Source organism: Bidens hawaiensis, unplaced genomic scaffold (assembly GCF_021521415.1).
Source record: "Bidens hawaiensis isolate Kalapana, Puna unplaced genomic scaffold, B.hawaiensis_p1.1 tig00005028_1, whole genome shotgun sequence".
Classification (NCBI taxonomy): domain Eukaryota; kingdom Viridiplantae; phylum Streptophyta; class Magnoliopsida; order Asterales; family Asteraceae; genus Bidens; species Bidens hawaiensis.
The window spans coordinates 900700-919250 of record NW_027491319.1 but is presented as its reverse complement, the minus strand read 5'-3'; the positions used below and the strand labels follow the sequence as shown (position 1 = coordinate 919250).

At 36.1% G+C, this 18551-nt stretch overlaps 1 pseudogene across 1 annotated transcript; it reads left to right on the top strand.

Moving 5' to 3' along the window:
* The first annotated feature begins 7595 nt into the window (after positions 1-7595).
* LOC143628583 (protein IQ-DOMAIN 31-like) lies at positions 7596-14048 on the top strand (annotated as a pseudogene). The gene is made up of 7 exons (XR_013152772.1): positions 7596-7706; positions 8555-8679; positions 11070-11336; positions 11436-11639; positions 12359-12480; positions 12515-13171; positions 13877-14048. The product of XR_013152772.1 is annotated as a protein IQ-DOMAIN 31-like (transcript).
* Positions 14049-18551: the final 4503 nt, after the last annotated feature.

The window sequence follows — 18551 nt, the reverse complement described above, 5'->3', positions numbered from 1 at the left end:
ATTAGATGTTGGTACTATAACCTCTTTAGCAAACTCCATCATTGTTGCCAACACTTCATGAAAATACTTATGAATTGTTTGTTTCGAGTGTTGAAATCTACGTTTAATAACGGAAAACCGTTGATTGTGACCGAGCATGATCAGAAACATAGCCATTTTTTCTTCAACGGAGATGTGTTTGCTATCTTTTAACCAACCTTTCACTCTAAAATGTGTGCAAAGTCGAACAAATGAATCACGTGACATACGAAGGAGTTCAATGCTTTGTTGATTGTTCCCACGCAACAGCTCTAAAGTAAAATGGTGTCCAGACATAACCGAAGTGTTATCTCTTTTTCTTTTGTGATTTCTCGGCCAAAAGTATCGAAGATATAAGAACATCACAATGAGGAGCAATAACTTTTGATTATAATCCATGATAAACCTGTCGAATAAGAGCAAAATGTTTATGTTGAAAATTGAATATAAGAAAGGCCTAATTGCAAACATAATAGTTCAAAGTAGTACAATAATTGTTCAAAATACAAAGCAAATAAAGGTTCATATAATACGAATCACATACTACAAATCACACCAAAAGACAAATACCGACTGACCAATGTCATCTACTACAAATACCGACATACTACAAATCACACCAAAAGACAAATACCGACTGACCAATGCCATCCACTACAAATACCGACATACTACAAATCACTCTCCCTACTTAGACATTCCTAATGTCGTCCCGGTCATCTTAATCCACCCTTTCAACACCTCAGGGTCTGATGGCAATGTCATCCACGCTTGTCTCATTTGTATCGACTGACCAAAAATGTTAAATGCTGCCAAAAACAAGGGATCTATAGGCTCTAAGCCAACTAATTTCAACTTATCATAACATTCGTCAGTTGATGGCCCTGTGCTTTTCACCATATGCTTGAGTGCTTGTTGCATATCTTTCGCTAAATCATCTAGGGTAATGGTGGTTTTAGAGGTTTTGGCTTTTTTGTTACGCCTAGCTTCATTATGATTAGAAGTTTGACCCTTATTATTGGAAGGAACTTCATCATCATTTTGAAAGCTTTGTTCATGAGAGTCTCCATCATCATCTTCCGGATTACAAAAGCTACCATCTTGTATCTGAAGTGTTTGGACATGTGGGGATGATGAAACTCCAGATGTTTGAGTAGATGTCCATTGATTACCACCTGTAGCACTAAGCCCTTCGAACAAAGCTATGTGAAGGTCAAGATGAGGCAACGGGCGTGTTTTTAATGACATTGCCCTCGGGTGACCCTGCGCCAAATTAATATGGACTATAATTTATACTTTTCACTCTAAAATATAACACAATACTAAAAACATAAAGAAATATACACCTTCTTAAAATCTTCCCATTCCTGAGGCGTTAAAGTGAACATGTTTGTTTCTGGGTTGTAAAGATTTCCAGTCTTGTTTCGCAAATAACACCATCCTACATATTTTGATTTCATGGTATCAAAAGCATTTCTAATTTGCTTTTGACTCAAATCCATGTGAAATTGTTCCTTGAGTTTCTTTCCTAATATAACCCAAGACTCTCTGCGCAAGCTTTGTCCATTTCTACCTACCCGCCCAATTTCTTCAAGACATGTTTCTAATAAACATTTAATTGCGTCATCCGTCCATTGTTGTCGACCATCATTAGTTTTCATCTACAATTATATATATTCTTAACAATCATTTGTTCACAATACTCAAATAGCATAACAAAAACAATCATGGGTTCACAATACTCAAATACCATAACAAAAACAAATGGCTTAACAAAAACAAATCAAAGGTGGTTTGGGTCAAATACCATAAACCGACACACTCTTTTTTCTTAAAATGTATTTTCCTAAAGACGAAAGTTTATGGACCAAAATAAAAGAAATCATTTATATATGTTGACTTCTCTGAAAACTACTACCAATCTTGCCATATATCTCTGAAAACTACTACCAATTTCATAAATTTTCAACAACTCTCAAACAAAAACAACCAGACAATCAAACTCTAAAATACACACTTATAGCACATCTGGTACACTAGAATCTATCTACTGATTACAACAATCATAAAGACTAAAACTGGAAAACAAACGGATTCAAGAATCAAAACCCTAAATTAACAGAAGATGAACAAAATTGATGTTTGAGAGAGAAACTGAACGGATTGTATGAATCACGATAAAACTTCTCGACTCTTTCAATTTATATAAGCAGACCAAATCAGCCCAAAACACAACCACCAGAACGAGGTGGTCGAACGGCGGTGGTCGAACGGTTTAATGATGAAGCAGCGGGGGGTCGACGGAGGTGGTCGAACGGTGGTTATGGTGGCGGTATGGCGACCGAACCAAGGGAGAGAGCAGGAGGCGGTATGGCGGTAGTTATGGCGACCGGAACCAAAGGAGAGAGGAAGAGAAGGAGTGTACCTGGAGGAGCAGAGGCGGTGGCGATGGCTGCCGGCGAGTGGAGGAGCGACGGAGGTGGTGGCTAGGGTTGGAAGGGCTGGACGACCGGTTGTGGAGGATGAAGACGTTTGAAGCATGTTTCAATAGCTTTTGTTTTAAGAAGTTATAAGCTGTTTGCAGATCTTATTCTTTTAAAAAAACAAACTGTCTTCACAGCTGATTGTCTGCGCGCCTGCAGACATTACTCTCCTGAAGATGTTTGAAGCAAAAACAAACATCACCTAAGTCGCAAAGCAGCAACCTTACTAATTGTTCTGAAGTCTGTCTCAAACGATGTTTTTAAAATGATTTATGAAATTTGATTATTATTTTATTTAATACTTCTAACACAAGGGGGCAGAAACTGGGAGTTGCTGAGGCGTAAGGTGAGTTTGGAGAAAGAGGGCCACCCTTCCGATTTTGAGATAAAACAAAAGAGAAAAATGAGAGGCGTATGGGTGAATCAGGAATGATGTCAACGAAGAAGATGCGAACATTAACTATTTAAAATTTGATACCGTAGGGAGTTCAACAAGCGTAGGAGCCTTATACCGTCCCCTAAGGTCGTATATAATATACAAGTGAGAGGGAAGAAAAAGGCATTTAGTCTTTTAATAAAAACTTCATAAAATCAAAGAGAAAATAAGTAATCCAAAAAAATAAACATTAGTATATTTTTAAAGGCAACATATAAACTTTGATTTCTTATAATGTGGCAGCAAGATTTTGTAAAGGTTACTTTTTGACTATTAAAATTTGATTATCTTGAGTTCTTATTCTTAAAATTTGATCACAAGACTTTGTAACAATTATTTTTTGACCCCTAAACTTTAATTACATTGATTTCTCAAAATTTGGCAACGAGAATTTGAAACACTATTTTTTGGCCCTGAATGGTGGGGGTATTAGTTTCGTATATTATTGCGCTAGTTGTATAGTTTTAGTTGGTTATTTGTACGAACAACGGTACTTCATACGTGTTTATTTGTGTTATAAGTCACAGGGTTTTAATGTGGTTAATTTGGACTTGTGCGAACACGAGATGAAAGTTTGGGATGATCAACCCAACAGGTTGTGCAACTTTCAGTATATTCCACCGAAGATGGCAGCGCTTTGTTTTTATTAGAACCTCAACACGTCTCCTTCTGACTGCATATACGTTTTAGCCTGGTTGAAATATGTTTGTGTGCTGCATCAAATGACAAAAAAAAGTAAGCCATAAGTACAAACAGTACTGTTGATTTTGGTAGTATTTTTTCAATCTCAAGAACATATTTCAGTAGAATTTAAAGGCAGCCATGGATCCCAAACTCAATCGGAAGAACGTGAAGCAATTGCATTTGAAGGCGCACTTGGACCGAAAGGGGAAGACTTAAAGGACCACAATAGTATTAAGATCTTATTATATGGCATTGGTGTATGAGATAGGAAAAGTACGGTTTGACCTAAAACCGTGAAAACGGACCGTGAACACCCCTGGTTCCACCTACATCAGTTTCCTTCAAAACAATCTTTTAATTAGTTTTACTTCAAGTTTACCATCGCGACTTGGTTTGGTTACTTTAAGCCTTTGGCATACATTATACAAATAATTAAGAATACAACAATGATAACATGTAACTCTTTGCTAAAAACATTACAATATAAATTTAGGATTCAGTCATCACAATCAGAAGTTTACACTTCACAACTCAGATAATTTGGTGATTCTCTTTAGTTCATACTTATACTCTCATCTTGACGTTTCTTTATGATCTTACGGTTTATTACCCATTAAACCATTTCTCTCGTAGAGTCGTAGTACATTTCTATTTTGATTCGTATGACGTATTAATGCATATAATTCACTATCAAGTATGTTAGCCTTTCACCTCTACAATCTTTCACACACAAATCACGATTCAAAAAATTGAAAAGAAAATAATACGTTAAAGCTCTCAAGTTATCTTTCACATACAATCCTTCACACACAAATCATAATTTACGTCAGTTTTACTTATTTTCTTCTGTATCATTTATTTTGAACCATTTAAGCACATATTTACATTACAATTCAACCATGTGTTTAATCAAGCTTCATAACGAACATCAAAGACACATAATTCACAACTCACAAAAATAGTTACATGCCATGTACAAGAAGTTTATTTTTTTTCCTAATTATGTGTAATGATTGAAACTCTTATGGCAATCAAATAATTTAATCAAAAGAAATGGGATGATGTGATTGAAGTTGGTTGAATTAACGACGAGACCCAATTCTTTACGCCCCAAACCCGTCCCCTAGAAATGTGTCGACTATTTTTTCACTACAAAAACTTCCTCTATGTTGTAAAACAACAACCTATTAGCTACATAGAGTATGTATGTAATCATAGTATAGAGAGAAAGTGAGAAGTAGAGAAAGAGGAAAAGTTCTTATTCATTGATATGTGTATCTAATACAATAACAAGAGCCACTATTTATAGGGCTATAACATTATTACAAACATAATGAAAAGTAGAGGTTATGAATGTGAAGAGTCACTACTTATGGTGTATTCATAACACTCCCCCTTGACTATCCACATAATGAAATACGCTTAGTGATGTTGCCTCATTAAAAACCTTGCTTGGAAAACCCATTGAGATAAAACCATAGCTAAGGGAAAAAGAGTGCAACGCGTATAATACTCCCTCTCATTTATACATCCTTTAAGTGGCGGATTCTGATCATCTGGGAAAGTTTGTTTAAGACTTTTGTAATTAAAACTCCTCCGCTTAATCTTGTAATGTACACTTCTTATTTGGAGGAATGATGTACTGTCTTCGTGTATGACTTGCAGTGTCTCATCTTGTAAACAAGTGAGTTGTAGTGTCCCATCTTGTAAATAAGTACCATAAGATCCATGACTTTGTTATATTACATTCCCTGCATCAATATGACTAACCAACCCTTTTTTTACGGGTTCGTAAAATATAAACTTATATATTTCATACCTTGCATGTATAAAATATTTATGTTTAGCTTATTTTGTTGTCTATTCACTTGAAACAAATTATATCTTGTCAATAAATTTAAATAAATAATATACATAGTTGTGTATAACTAGAAAGAAATATTACATCAATTAATATAATGTTTCTCCTTGACCAAGAATTACTACTGATATAAAGGATAATTTGTTCTATATGAGATGAACTTTATCCATATTAAAATGTTTTAACATCTTCTAGATGAAATGATTGATATAAAAATATCAATACTCAAATGCTCAACCCGCATACCATCTCTTTATGAGATACAATGCAATCATCATATGATATTGTTGATTTAATATTAAAATATTCGACACATGGATTGAATATATCATATTCATATCTCTTTTTCGAGAGATAATCACCGAGTTGATTATATCATTTCTGACTCGGCTTTTAGAGATCACGTATAGAACTTGTTAATTTCATATAATAAATTTCTTGAGCTTTTGGCTTAAATGCTTCATGCACGTATAATTTGTCATGAACTTCCTTCTATGTTAATCAATCATGTATACAATATACAACTCAAAAGGTTTAGCAATCCATTATGAATTTCCTTCCATGTTAACCAATCATGTATACAATTTTACTCTTAAAGAGTTTGGCACAAAAACTTCATCTAGTTAGCACATTATTTTCTATGTTATATTTAAAGATGTCATCAAAAATTATTTTAATTTCATTCCATATGGTACCATTCTTGTACATAGTTTATTCAATATCACCATATGTTTATTAATGCATAGGAATTACATCCTTAAGATGCTTACTTTTAACTAATAAATCATGTTAGGAAACTCACCAGGAGTTCCATATATATATGTATATATATATATTCCATTCATCAATGTATACAAGAATTTATATAATACAATCATATCGTTCTCAAGAACTTATTATATATGATCTTGGCAATTTAAGTCCTTCAAGGTTTAGCATAAATATGATTATAATATAAACCACCATTTAATGTTGAGGAAATCTATAGGTTTATATATAAAGTAAATAATCTAATCATCCATCACATAAAATAGAAATACTAATTTAAGTCATTCCATGATAAATACATATATGAAAAATGCATATCTTGTAAATGCATAGTTTAATTTTCTTTCATGGGTGTATGATATATAATTTATGACAATAAATACTATTTAATCCATTTATATAAATATAACAATTATGGATAGTTAATAATGATAAATGTATAATGATCCATTCACCATCTATAACTTAAACTTATTGTTAGTTAATTAATCTAAAAACTATATTAAAGAATGGCCGTAGAGAATGGAAACAAAAATGTTCCTGTAACTCTAGTAGGATGTGTTATTCATCATAAACATTATGAACACAAAGTAACAAAATACAACAATCCCAAAAAAATGTGACTTAAATAATCATGATTATTACGAGAGAGTATATGAGTAATTAAGTTGGGAAAATATGATGTGCGATATGGAAAACCGGCTAAAAACATATAAACTAGTATACATATTAATTATTCAAACTATGCACATTAATTACTTGGAAAACGTATTCCAAAAAAAAATAACTCAAAGTGCATCAAAAAATATGAATTTATCAAAGACCAAATAATAGGTCAGTCTTGGTACGTACCTTAGTTATGAAAATGCATTGCGGCTATCGATGTGGAGAGTAAAGAAAGGACGATAGCCAACGGTGGCGGTATAGTTGTTGGTAACGACTTTGTTGATTAATTATGGGAAGCCAAGATAAGATATAGAGACTCGTGCTGAGAACTTGTTTTAAAACAACAACCTATTAGCTACATAAAATATGTATGTAATCATAGTATAGAGAGAAAGTGAGAAGTAGAGAAAGGGGAAAAGTTTTTATTCATTGATATGTGTATCTAATACAATAACAAGAGCCACTATTTATAGGGCTATAACATTATTACAAACGTAATGAAAAGTAAAGGTTATGAATGTGAAGAGTCACTGCTTATGATGTATTCATAACACTCTAAGAATAAATAAATAGTTTAGGAAAAGATAAAAATGAAAATAAATAAATAAATAATAGTTAAATAAGGTCCAAACAAAGAGAGTAGAAATTCGAAACTCTGCTCCCAATTGAATTGATAGCTATCTATCTATCTATCGCAACCAAAACTTTGTTTTCGGTCAGTTATTATTTTTATTTCAGATCTGAAATACAACAACATTGCTTAAAACCCTAACCCAGTAACCCCTCCTAGGTTGTTTGTGTAATTTATCTTTCTCATTACTTGATTCTGTTCTAGGTTTTAAAACTTTTACACATATTGCTTTCATTTGTTGCTTATGTTATTGTTTGATGTTTTGCTGTTGGTTTATAGTTGTTTCTCATTAGTTACTTACTTGTAGTTGTTGCTTCTTAGGCATGCTTTTTGGTTTCAATGCATGATTGGTGGTGACTCGGCCTGTTCACTGTTCTCTTACAATTACAAACCGGTTATCGCTCAACTTTCGGTTAGTCGGTTTCAAATATTTCAAACCGGACCGGACTGTAAGATTTGATTATATATTTTTTATTACATACATTTAGCTATCTATATTTTTTTATATTAATTGGGCCAAGTCATACTTACAAGTTATTATTATATATCTTCTTTTTTCTTTATACTAATATTGGACTGTAACATTCAAGTTTAATATTTGTGTTATTATAATTGATGAAGAATCATTTGTGAAAAATATACTTACAAAGACCTAAGATTATGTTTATTAAAATTTGTCAACTTTTTGTTTCTTAATATTATTCATCTGTGAATTGATTAGTTTAAAATATTTCTATACTTTATATATTTTATTTTTTTGAAGCCGGAACCGGAACCGGAACCAAACTGTTGGTAACGATTCGGTTTGGCTCGGTTTCGGTGATAAAAAATCATTTAGCTCACAAACCCGGACCGTGAACACCCTTCGTGGTGACATGAGTATATTAGTAGAGGTCATTCATGAAATGCAGGGACTTTTGAGCTTGATATATAAGTAGACATGAATTTATGAATTATAAGCAGCTAGACTCTAGCTTGATAAGAGGTCTTTAATTTATGAAATGCAGGGACTTTAGAGGTTAAACAGTTCCAAAAGTATTAATATAATCAATTGGCAATGGGGAAGTCTCCTGCAAAGTGGATCAAGACTGTGCTTTTTGGGAAGAAGTCATCAAAATCTAATCTCTCAAAAGTACGTAAACAATGTTTTTACATTTCAATTATATTTAAGCAAGCATACGTTTTGGATTATAAGTGTTATGACTAGCGCCTTGTATGGGATGGCTTATTGTTTTTCTTGCGTGCAACTTGGTTATATGTTCCTTTATATTCACAATCAGTTATACTTTATCTAATGTAAGTTGCTGCTTCACTCAGAGTCGGTGGCAATCCTTTCTTTAGTGGTAATATGCTTGAATCTTGTTTCTAGTACCATGAAAACAAAGAAGACTACTCCTACAGTGTTCAAAAACTGTACAGTTATGAATTTGAATCAAGATAAACTGCTTTTACGAGTCACGGGAAACATAACATAAAACGCAAGCTTGCGCCTGTGATTACTAGTGTGCTTTTCAGGATGCATTTTATGAATACCAAAATTAATAAAAGCATGTGAAACTTTATCATTTCCACACAAGTTATAGAAATATGCAGGCCCGTCTCCGAGAAAAAATTCGGGACTTAATTAAAAGGTTTTTTTTTTTTTTTTGGGTTTAAACAATTAAATTTTTAAATGGGCTTACTTGGTTATGATTTGGGTGCAAAAAGTTGTTTTTTTTAATATAAAAATAAGCTTAAATGAATTGAGTAATTGGGTTTAAACATTAAGAATACATATTTTTTTCAAAAAAAAAAAATAAAAAATTATGGGCTACTGGGGTGATCGGGCTGGGGACAATCACCCTCTTCGCCAACCCCCCCCCCCTACTCAAAGTTGGCTGTGGAAATATGCATCTGTTTTTTTTTATTCTGTATTTTACGTCATAATTAAATCCTAAGTAGCACGGAAACGGGTACGGGGACAGGGTACGGGGACGTTACGGGTACGGGAAACGGCAAAAATAAAAAATCTAAGATACGGGTACGGCACAAAATATAAATAAAAATATACAAATATATTAAACAAAGTCAATTAGTTTTAATTCACATCTTATAATTAGCACATAAAATTCATAAGCAATTAGTTTAAATTGTAATTGGTTGAAGCCTTAAAATATTTTGTTTATGTTATATGGCTGTGTGAAAGATTTATTTAAAAATATTAAACTTGATATACTTATGAGAAAAAAACGATTGCTTTTGCTTTTGTACATAATTAATACACAAATACGACAAAAGACCTCACCCAACTTTTCTTCTTTTAACTTTCTAGTTTCTAATAACTGCTCTCTTATAAGTTGGTTGTGGCTCAATGGTAGAGCACTCACTTTACAAGTGAGAGGTAGGGGGATCAAACCTCACTACCTCCAACTTATATGGAAGATATGAGGGATGACCCTGGCTTGCCAGGGTTCGAGTCCTGATCTCACCCGGTTTTACCGGCTCCTCGCTGTCGTGCCGTTGGCGGGCGTGGGGGTCGGGTTTTATCCGGTGAATCCCTCAACAGGTGGACCGCTAGGGGCTCCGTCCATCCGGACTAGTGGCCGGCTCAGGCTACCTTTAGCCAATGGGGGCCGCGTACGGGTTACCCGGCGTTACTTAGTTGGCCGTTCAAAAAAAAAATAAAAATAACTGCTCTCTTTCCCAATTCGCCACAATCCCCAAGCCCAATAATTGCCGTGTGTAATGGAACGTCGCCGGAGTTTCAACAAACACCACCAGATTAACCAGATTCATGATCCGAAGCACCGTTTTTGGACGTTTCCTGTGACTATATTCCGTACCCAACGCCCGGAGACGTTTGCGGCACCGTCCCCATTTATCGGAATCGTCCGGGAAACGTTTCCGACGCGTTTCGGCGGCGTTTCCGTCCCCAGACCGTCCCCGGGACGGGGACTCAAGCCTAAATGGCGTTTCCGTGCATCATAGATTAAATCTGCTAAAACCTATTGGCTTGAATAACATATTCTTGGCAAAACATTTTTTGTCCTACTTGTGTACCAGTAGTCTTGGACTTGCATTCATATCAATTACGCTTTTTGGTTTTTACTGCCAGTTACACTTTAGAGAGTCATTATTCTCATCTACAGAGTCTTCATTAGTTTAATTTCTTAGCTTTTATATATACTATCACTCGCTTGCCAGTTTAGCGCATTATAGGCTTATAGCTTGTGTCTATAATCACTTTACCTTTTTGTACGGATATGTGCATATAATATGATGATAGTTTATTTGTATAGAAGACTTCAACATTGCAATGTTTTATTTGTTGGTTAGAAGTTAGAACTGTGGGAGGAGCTTTGGTGCTTGCAGTCACGTGGCTGCATATTCATGTCATAGTTTGTCCATTACTCCATTAAGCGCTTGTCATGTTATTACTTATTTGTCATTGTGTTTAATCACAATTTATGGAAGGAGCAATTTGTTTTACAGTATTAATGACCTAATAAATAATTGGTTCCTGATATTTGATTATTTGTGTAGGATTCTACGTTAGACAAAAAGACCTCCATTACGATCAACTCACGTTCAAAGGATCTTGATGCTGATTCAATGGTGATATCAAGCCCAGTACACCATGTCATCAATGCAAGTGGAGAACATACACAGTTGGAAAAGAGCTCGAGTGCCAACTTAAAGCACGATACACCTGAGAATATAAGAAATACCATTAATAATGCAAATGATGATGAGCTAATCAGGCTAGAACAGGCTGCTACAAAGGCACAGGCTGCCTTCAGGGGATACTTGGTAGGTTTCGTTCATTAATTTGCTTAAACAAAAGAAAACTGTGTTATTTAATAATTAACAAGTGTGACACCTTTAATAATACTAATTACTCTTTGAAAGGCTCGCCGGGCATTTTGGGCCCTTAAAGGCATCATAAGGCTTCAAGCCTTAGCTCGTGGTCACCTGGTGAGGAGACAAGCGGTTGCTACTTTGGCTTGCATGCGTGCAATTGTTGACTTTCAAGCACTTGTTCGTGGTCAAAGGGTCAGACTCTCCATAAACGGTCCTAAAATTCTTCAGAAGAGAACACCCGGAAATCCTGTGGTAACTCTTTTTTTTGTTTATAATTAGGCTTGTAAATGAACCGAACGAAAGTGAACGGAGAATGTTCGTGTTCGTTCGTTTAACTTTAACCGAACAAATAAATGAACGTAGATCTTGTTCGTGTTCACTCGTGAAGAAACAAGTGTATACGTGTTCATTTGTTAATAACATAAATGAACAATTCACAATTGTAAATAAACACAAACGAACAAACATAACTTGACATAGATGAACGAACATCATTATGTTGGACCAGCAAAGTTAATAAAAGTAGACTAGTTTATAATTGGTGATATTTTTTTTAGGCTTGTGAGTTTTTATTTTTTATATGCCAAAATATTGAAATAAGCAAGGTAGTGATTACATCGAAACAAAAGGCAAACGGGCAACAAGCTGCGCCGCTACCCTTTTTTAATTGCAAAACCCAATCTAATAAAAATATTAACGGGCCTAACATTATAAATTTATATGTAAACAAATGAACATAAACGAACAAACATAAACAAACTAATGTGAACAGATGTAAACGAATGTTCATGATCTAGACATGTGTTCATGTTCAAAGTTTTGTTCATGCTTGTTTGTTTATTAAATAAACAAGCTTCCCGTCGAACGGTTCACTGAAAGTATGGTTCCTTTGCATTATAAGATTTCATTATAGTCTTATTAATCCTTTTCACTCGTTTCATAAGTTGATATTCGTTTGTATATTTTGATAGCACAAGGAACGGGCTAACTTGCTTCAAACATCTCTAAAATCAGAGAAGCTATCAAAAAATGCATTTGGCGTTAAGGTATCGTACCCTAAACCTTCACTGGACCTTAAAGTTATAATATCATTGTTATAGCTATAATGTTTCATTATAACTCAACATATTTGCTTTATTGCTCGTTTCAGCTTTCACTTCATCAACAACTACTATGCCTTTAAACATCCAGTACAATCCAGATGAACCCAATTCGGTTAACAACTGGCTTGAGCGTTGGTCATCTTCTAACTTCTGGGACCCACTTCCTCAACCCAAGAAAACCCTTGATATAAAGCCAAAAAGAAAACACACAAAATCACAATCTCAAGAAACAGAAATCACAAAGACAAAAAGAAGCACCCGGAAAGTTCCTTCACCAAATTTAGATAAATTGAACCACAGTCTAAGAAAAATTTCACTATCTGCTGCAAGTGGTTCAGAAAAGTCAACCATTGAAAAAGTCAACGACCTTAATGTCATGGTGGCTGAATCACTTGATGTAAATCCATCACCAGTCGAACATGAAACCAATGATAAAGAAAATCAGAAAATGAGGAGAAGGTCATTTCACAGCTAAACAAGAATGTTCTACAGTGCCGAGTTACATGGCGGCAACTGAGTCGGCAAAGGCCAAACTCAGGGCGCAGGCGGAGGCTAAGGCGGCAGAAGATGGAGGTGATAGTGGTTTTGTCAGGCGACATTCTCTCCCTTCTTCAACTGGTAAACTCAGTTTGCAGTCACCGCGTGTTCAGAAGCTTTTACATGCCAATGGGAAACTTAATGGTAAGCATATTTGTTGTAATAATTTTCATTCCTTCGTTATATTATCTCTAATGAGTTAATTAGGTCAACCTAGCAAATGTGCTATTCGCTTTTTCCAATATATTAGAGTCATTTTTAATACAACAGTTATTTAATAAACGAATGAACATGAACAAAAGTTTTTGTTCATTTAGTTAAACGAACGAACATGAACACGTGTCTTGTTCATTCATTTATGTTCGTGAGTTTTCCTTTACGTTCATTCATTTAAATTCTCTTATGTTTGCTACTTTATGTTTGTTTTAAGTTTGTCCGTTTACATTCGTTAGCATTCATTTAAACTTTTGAAGCGGCCCAATGCAATTTAATCTAGTATTAGTAATTTTTTAGGCCCGATACATTGTTCACTTCTACTTTTAGTTGGTTTTAGCTAAGTTATGTTTGCTCGTCTATGCTCAATTATATTTTTTCGTTTACTTTCGTGAACTGTTCGTTTATATTGTTAACGAGCGAACATAAACGAACACAGGAACTCTCATTTTCTTAATTAACGGGCACAAGCTAGAAAACCCTATTTATTTAGTGTTCGTGTTCGACCGTTTCTTCAGCTAAAGTTAAACGAACGAAGACGAACATGCTCTGTTTGTTGTGTTCGTTCCAGTTCATATACTAATTACCAAGTCCAGATACCCGTTTGACCCGCACTGCTTGTTAATATGTTTTCAGAAAAGGTGGTCTCGGCAGGGTGGAGGAGGTGAACAGGATCCCGAGATATCTTTCTGGTAAGATTGTTGTCGTTGAAACATGTTTTGTGGTACATTATTAGTCATGACCGGTTGTTGTAGCCGTAGGAGTATTTTATGGTTTCATGAGTGTAGTTGGTATAATGTACAGTAATGCGGCCTAGAGGTGCACAAATCGGGTTCACCTTGAAAACCCGAACCGGTTCGAAACCGGTTTTTTTCACACCGGGTAGAAAATGAAACCGGTTCCAGTCAAGAACCGGTTTGGTTCCCGACCCGAACCGATGCCCAGAAATGCAAACTTTTAGGAACCGGGTAGGGTTAGAACCGGACCGGTTATTACGTAAAAACCGGTTCCACCGTTTTTTTTTTGAAATTCAAACAATATAGCCGTTAGAAACAGATTCCAACGGCTATATAGCCGTTTTTGACCGTTGGAACCGGTTTTATTACTATATTTAGCCATTTTTCATTCTATAAATACCAATGTATGAGTGTGTACTTGTTAAATCACTTCCAAAACTATAAAACACACTCCAAAACACAATTAAGCTTAAACCGACAACAAATGGCAACTAATGACGACGTTTTTATGGTGATCGAAACAACAAGATGATAGGAACAAAGCGGCGCGCGGAAGCGAAACAACACACACATGCACAACGATAAACACGCATAAACGAAAATTTAAACGACACAAGAATTTAACGTGGTTCGGTCCCCGCGAGGGGACCTACGTCCACGGGCTGCAACTAGGTTTTCTTATTAGCTCAGAACCAAGATTACAATTACATGATGGGATATATATAATAAACAAGATTAGGGTTAAACATAATTAGGAGCCAAAACCGGGCCTTCTAATAAAACCGGCCCAAAGGCCTTCATAACCCAACAATCTCCCACTTGAAGGCCTTGCGATAAATTCCAGCCTGCCATCCAAGTAAATATAACAATCTCATTCATCCAGTAACTCTAGTAATCTTCAGTAATAGAAATCAACCAAGCCTCCAGTTCCAAGAACAAGTTAAAACTTCAACAAAAGAAGTTCTCCAAGCCTCCAGTTCTCTAGGAACAAACTAAGATTTCTACCAATCCACACCAGTTGCAGCGCCCCTTCCCATCAGTTACCTGAAAGGCCCATTGAAGCTCCCGAGAGCTCCAATCCGGTCATCACAGACCCAGCCATGACAAAACCCGCCAATGGCTCATCCTCAATCTTAACCGGCCCTCACTTACTCACACTACCAGCTCCAAAGACTTCCAGAGGATAATCACTCTCCAAAAATCAGCAGACTATACCAGGAGAGATTTTCACATTCGGATTTCCCAGTCTTCCGAACTCAACGTCCCTTTGGAAACAAACCTAGAACACACCGCGTGCTCCCACTGTTACCAAAACCCCGAACATGTTCAGACCTCCGAATACGCTCAAGCTAACATCACTGTGGCTCCAGGCTTCATGTCTGCAAACTGAAACCCCTTAGCACTACCCGATTCAGCGAGCCAAGACCTTATAACTCGGAAGTTGGTTCACTTCTTCCGACGATACAGAGACCGTATCTTCCAAAAGTCTTTAACTAAAAGATTCAACAAATGCTTCATTGAAGTGAGTAACAAGAAATAAAGCAAACTAGAATCTTGAACCCAAGAGTCTTCACCGCCTTCACTGAGTCTCAATGCATCAACCCCAGATACATTCTCAAAAGCAGAATTCCAAACCTTTCGACATCGACTCTTAAAATGTCTCACCTCTACGCAACCTACCAAGTCGACTATGCCCAGCTCCCACTGTTCCTGTTATCCCAACCCATGCCACACCAACACTCCATGAGATGAACCCCACTCGTACTATCCCGGCAAATAACTTTACCCAACACGAGATTATGAACCTCTCAAATGGTGTACCACTGATCACCACCAAACAAGATATAACTTCACAATTCCAAACGAACAAGAAGTAATAATCACAGTTTCGAACCAGCTAACAGGCAAACAGCTATAACAACAGTAGAACTTTCATGAAATCAAGCGGTACCAAGGGTTCTATGACCGTACACACGATCAGTTAACTCAAACCCTAACCGAAAGATCATCCAAACGAGCAATAGTTAACATGACTTGCCACTAACCTCATTTTTTTTTTTCACTTATGCCGTCACCAGCACACCCGCTGGTTCCATTTTCTCCAAGTTTATCCATCACCAGTACTATATCCAAGTTCACATGACAAACCAATCAACCAAAATCCAAACCGTCAAACATTCCGATCATAACCACATCGTCTTCAGTTATAACAATAACAAACGAGAACAAATCGAAAACAGTGAACAGACACAACAAGGGCACGGGCCTAAACTTGACGATTGTTCAACAGAACACTGCCAAATAAACCGATTTGCTCTTGCAATAACCGATAAATCAACTAACTGTAAATAAACTATATAAAGTTACCTCAGACTAATCTCTTGCAAACAAATCTGAACCCGAACCTAAATGGTCTTCACAAAACCCGGTTCCCTGAAGCCGAGCAACCTCCAAAGAAAAACCCTAAAACCCGAAACACCCGACCCGGTGCTTCACCTGCAACGCCCGAGTGAAACCTGCAACTCCAAGAAGTCCAAAACAGGAATTCTAATTGCAAAATCACCCGGAAAACCGTCCCAAACAGCCCTGAAAAACAGCCCCGAACAGCCCTGTTAACCAGAAAAACGAAGATCTCTGACAATACTGTTCACCGCCGGAATCACTGTTCACGGCCGGAAACACTGTTCATGCCGGATACTGTTCACCGCGGCACTGTAGCGGCGGCACTGTAGCAGCCCTTCTCAAACCAGCCTCTTCTACCTTTTTTTTTTTTTCCGATCGATACCCGTGCAAAACCGTGTGTAAACAACGAGCCAAAGCTCTGATACCACTCTGATAGGAACAAAGCGGCGCGCGGAAGCGAAACAACACACACATGCACAACGATAAACACGCATAAACGAAAATTTAAACGACACAAGAATTTAACGTGGTTCGGTCCCCGCGAGGGGACCTACGTCCACGGGCTGCAACTAGGTTTTCTTATTAGCTCAGAACCAAGATTACAATTACATGATGGGATATATATAATAAACAAGATTAGGGTTAAACATAATTAGGAGCCAAAACCGGGCCTTCTAATAAAACCGGCCCAAAGGCCTTCATAACCCAACACAAGATGCCCCGATGTTTGGGTTCATTACGATTTGTGTCTAATGACCGACTCACATGAGATCACCATAACAACGACGGAGTAGTATTTTAGTTTGTTTTTGAGTTTGGTGGTGAAACAAGTGGTGGAAAACAAGTTATATATAGGTTTCGGGCATCAAAAACCGGTTCCAACGGCTATATTACCGTTGGAACCGGTTACAACGGCTCTATTCTCTCTCAAAAACCGGTTCCAACGGCTATATTACCGTTGGAACCGGTTCCAACGGCTATTTTGTGTCTCAAAAACCGGTTCCAACGGCTATATTACCGTTGGAACCGGTTCCAACGGCTAATTTGACCAATGTTTGACTAATAAAAAAAAACCCGCCGGAACCGGTTTTTTCGGGTAGGAACCGAACCGGTTACAATTAGGAACCGGGTTGGAACCGATGGGGACATACAAATAGGAGAACCGAGTACGATTTTCGGGTACAAAAATACCCAAACCGGGTATTGGGCCAACCGGGTAGGAACTGGAACCGGTTCCGGTTCGGTTCCACCAGTTAGGTTCCGAAACCGGTTTTTTTGTGCACCTCTAATGCGGCCAGGGAAAGTTTGTTTTGTAGTCATTTTAAAGACTGTTAATGTGTTTTTGTCTTTGGTTTCAGCATCTTTTGGCATTTGATTTTGTTTACTTGATTGTGATTTGTATTTAATCCTTCTCATTTTGGATTCATTATGTGATGTGCCTGTTTGCATTTCATTACTCTATTTTATATTGTTTATTATAAAGCAATCATTATTCACAAAAATACAGGTTTAACTATAATTTTGAAATTTAACAATCTCAAGAGTCTTCAAAAACATTTCTATTAGAAAAACATGTCATCCTGGGATGGTGACCTTAAACTTTAAGATACTATCAAGTAAAAAAAGTGTTGATCTTATTCTTGTATAGTTCATATTACATTGTTGCCATTGTTTTTAAACTAAAACACTCATTTTATATGTATAAACTTAATTTATTTTAGTTTATATTTATATTTTAAAAACAAATGCACATGGGTAATCAGTAACAAACACAATGATAGTAGTATTTTTTTAATAATCGAGTAAAGTAAAATCTGGAATAATAATAAAAAAACTGAGGTGCGTGACTTAAGTGGTCCCTTGTTGTGGGGCTGGGCCGCTGGACTAGGCCCTGCAACCCATTCACACGTAACGGATAGGGGCAATGACAATATGAATATCAACACTCTTGTTTTATTTTATTTTTCAAAATTTAAATGTAGATATTTTATTCTCTCTAAACGGTATAAAATCAATTTTAAATAAACATTTATGTATAAAGATTGTATATCTATTGTTTAACTGTTATCCATAAGAGATTTGTGACATTATAAATCATCATGGTTATTAAATATAACATTTGAATTATTATCCGCTTTTCTAAACAAGTTATTCAAAACTACACTTATCTA